This window comes from Camellia sinensis, chromosome 14, assembly GCF_055761805.1.
Source record: "Camellia sinensis isolate YWXY chromosome 14, ASM5576180v1, whole genome shotgun sequence".
Taxonomy (NCBI): Eukaryota; Viridiplantae; Streptophyta; class Magnoliopsida; order Ericales; family Theaceae; genus Camellia; species Camellia sinensis.
Window position 1 is genome coordinate 104,943,314 of NC_138974.1, and position 3,948 is coordinate 104,947,261.

The 3,948-nt window shown below is 36.6% G+C and overlaps 1 pseudogene across 1 annotated transcript; it reads right to left on the minus strand.

Annotated features, from left to right (window-relative positions):
• Window positions 1–1,920: 1,920 nt before the first annotated feature.
• Window positions 1,921–3,707, minus strand: LOC114300407 (UDP-glycosyltransferase 92A1 pseudogene; annotated as a pseudogene). Its single transcript, XR_014350704.1, has one exon. The product of XR_014350704.1 is annotated as a UDP-glycosyltransferase 92A1 pseudogene (transcript).
• Between the last annotated feature and the right edge of the window lie 241 nt (window positions 3,708–3,948).

Genomic DNA, 3,948 nt, shown 5'->3' on the forward strand with positions numbered 1-3,948 from the left:
TATTAAAAAATATTAGTGATAAAAATACATTTCTCACCAAATGGTCTTAAAATATTTAAAATCAATTTTTTCAAAAAAAAAAAAAAAAGATTATTGGTGACGCAAATATATTACTCATTAATAATTTTTTAATTGTTGAAAAAAAAAATCTCACCAAAAGTTTCAAAATTTTGGCACCATTAAAAAAAATTAGTGGGAAAAATTTAGGTGACGAAACTTTTTTTTTTTATCACCTAAAAGTAAGTATTTATTGACGGAAAGAAATTTCGTCATCTATTATTTTTATATTTTTATTATACGTGACAAAATTTATAATTCCTCATGGATTATTCTTATTTAGTGACGAAATTTGTTTTCTTTACTAATTTTCGTCACCATACCAATACAGAGAATAAGAGAAAGAGACACTAGAAAAAGAGCAAAGAGAAATCACATACCAGATCATCGAGTGAAGAAGATGTGGTGGTTACCGACAAGGCAACTAGTGGCGGCGACGATCGGCAAGGCTAATAGAGGCGACAATGGTGATCGGCGTGGTGGAGGAGCAAGAGGTAAGACAAATAAATACCCTATTTTGAGAGAGAGAGAGAGAGAGAGAGAGAGAGAGAGAGATAGAGATGATAAACAGAAAAGGGGTAAAAAAAAATTAATACCCTATGTTTTTTTTAATTGCCTCTCAATATATCAAAAATTTCCCACCAAAATTGGTGACAATATTATTTCCTCACTAAAAGATATCAAAAATATTAAAATGTTTTGGTGACGAAAATATATTCCTCACAAATAATTTTATAATTAGTGACAAATTTTTTTCTCACCAAAAGTCCCAAAATTTTGGTGCCACCAAAAAAAAGTAGCGGGAAAATTTTTGGTGACGCAACTTAATTTTTCCTCACTTAAAATGAAGTATTTATTGACGAAAATAAATTTTCTCACCTATCATTTTCATTTTTTTATTATATGTGACAAAATTTATAAATTCCTCACGAATTATTTTTATTTAGTGACGAATCTGATTTTCTTCACTAGTTTTCGTCACCATAGGTTACTTTTGTTGTAGTGATATATGTAACTTTTCTCCCACTTTTGCAGGCACTACTATTTGGGACTTTCACGAAGGATGAAACCAGGTCATGGGTCAAACAGTCATCTGAAAAGACTGAGAACCATGTGGAAAAGAATGAAAAGCCTATGGAAAAGAAAGAATTGGAAGTTGGTTCTTCAAATGTTGGGACTGGATTATCCTTTGGGTGACAATTTGGATGACAATTTGGATTTAATGTTACCTTGCACTGACATATATTTGGTGATTTTTTTTTTTTTTTAATTTTTGGATTGAAGAGTACATATATTTTGTGTAGTACAAATCTCATGAAATGTGCAATTATATTGGACATATAAAAATTGTGATTAGCTTATTGCATGGTTGGCATATGGATATGTAAATTTGAGCCATTCGTGTTTTTAGTTAAATTCTGAAGCTGCTATTAAATTCTCTTTTCTTTCTTTTTTTTTTTTGGAGGAATTAGTTAAATTCTTTGGTTTATATTCTTTTTAAAAATAAAAAAACCGTGGCGTTTTTTTAAAAAATGCCACTAAATGACGTCATCATGATGTCATACGTTATTATGTGACGGAAAGGTAGCGGGCGTCAAAGTTTTTGCGACGTTTTTTAGAATGTTGTAAAGCTATTACGGCGGCTGTATTAGCGACGCAAAGATTAAACGTCGCTATAACATATGACGGCATTTTTGAAGCTTATACAGGCGTTTCTGAATCGCCGCTAAAAAACAATTTTCCTGCAGTGAATGAAAGATGTATACTAAAACATTTTTCCAGAAAACAAGAACCAAGATTGGTGAGAAAAGGCATATTATTCTATTAGAAAATGAAAAATAAATACAAAAGTCAACAGTAAAATAGATGGTGATTCCTGTTATTTATTTATTTTTTATATCAATAAAAAAAAATCTTTATTGATGAAAATATATAAAATATGATAAATACATGAATAAAGAGGAGCATGATAGTGATTTCTGTTATGTTTAACTGGAATCAAGGCATTGACCTTCTAATCCAATTAAACTGAAACTAGAAAAGCGATACACATGTATAGGAATAATATATAAGTAAAAACATTGAAGGCAGCCTCCCACTTAGATCATTTGACTCTGATCTGCAAGGCTAGTTTAATAATTACAAGACTTTGACAATGCAGCATACAGAAAATCCTCCATGGCTTTGGCTGAAGACCCCTTGAACCCTTTCTCATCATTCTTGGAATTGTTAAGCATCTCCATAACCTCACAAGCTTTGTTTTTCATGTCTTTCCCTTTAGTTGACCCACCCATCACCAAATCAATCTTTTTCACTATGTCTTTATGATTAACCTCACTGCTCCCACTTCCCACCCCAACACAAAGTCCCATCTCTTCCTCCAACATCTTGGCATTGAAGTTTTGCTCTGCCCCCATCGGCCACGAAAGCATTGGGACTCCATTGCTGAGAGCTTCAAGCACTGAGTTCCATCCACAGTGGGTTAAAAACACACATAGAGATTTATGGGACAGAATTTCCAACTGGGGTGCCCATTGTTGCAGTAGCAGCAGCCCTTTGTTAATATCTTGAATACGCCTCTCAAAGCCTCCCGGTAACCATTCTCCATCATTATGGTCATGATCTGTGACTGAGTTCGATGGTGGCCTAACGACCCAAATGAAATTTTTGCCACAAGCTTCCAAAGCCATGGCCAACTGGATTGTTTGTGATGGTGATGGTGCACTTTGTGACCCAAACGCCACATAAAGAACTGAATTTGCTGGCTTCGAATCAAGCCATTTCATGCAAAGATGCATTGTGGCTTCAGCGTCACCAGCACGAGCTTTGCTTCCCAAGGAAGACAGAATAGGCCCAACTGGCCACACGGAACAGCCAATTTGGTGCCTAAAATACTCCATCCCAACATGGTCAATCTCCTCCATGGTGTTGAACAAAATCCCATCACTCTCGAACCAATCTCGAAACATATCTTGTGAAAATGAGCACCACGAATCACCGGGCACCGCTACTTGAAAATGTTCTGGTAACTGTTTGGTGTGAATCTGGTGACCTTTGGGGAAGCCCGGCATAGGAAACTCCTCGGAATTCACTTTGTTGTAAGGAAGGTGTAGCCATAAAGAGTGAAAAGCAGCCATGCCATAGCCCCCACCAGCATTGAATATAGCATGAAATGCACCGAATTCATGAGCAACTTTGGCAGACCATCCGAAGAACATGTCGGAAATAATGCAAAGTGGTGGGCGGCCATGTTCGAGGACGAGGCCGGAGATGAGGTCTCGGAAGGCGGGCTCCAGAGCGGGAGAGATGACGATGAGGTGGAGGAGGAGAGGGAGAGGGAGAGAGTCGGTGTTTTCGGAGTCTGGAGGGAGGCCGTGGTCGGAGCTATTGAATGGTATTTCAAGGAGGCGAATGGATGAGTTTGGAGGGATTGAGGGTCGGAGTTTCTTGATGTTGAGACGAGTGTTCACAAAGGTTATGGTGTATCCATTTTTCTTTTCTAACTCAAGTGCTAATGCTAAGAAAGGGATGATATGGCCTTGTGCCATGAATGGGAACATCACTATGTTCTCTTTTCTTTCTGTCATTTCTCTTTTGAGAGAGGGAGAGAGAGAGAGATGGATGGAGTGGATGGTTTTTGGACAGTCCACAAGGCTGTATTTATAGGGCTCGAAACTTTGATTCTAGGGTTTTCACGGAGAAGTCATTAATGTCGATATTCTCATTAATTTACATTTGCATGCGTGTGCCAAAGTTAACTATTGACATGGTTTTCAACCATAACGGCAAGAAAATGAGTAGGAAAATGGTATTGAAGTCTAGGTAGATTCCGTTTTAAAATTCAGTCATATGTAAAAGAAATAATTAGTTGATTATTAAAAAAAAAATAAG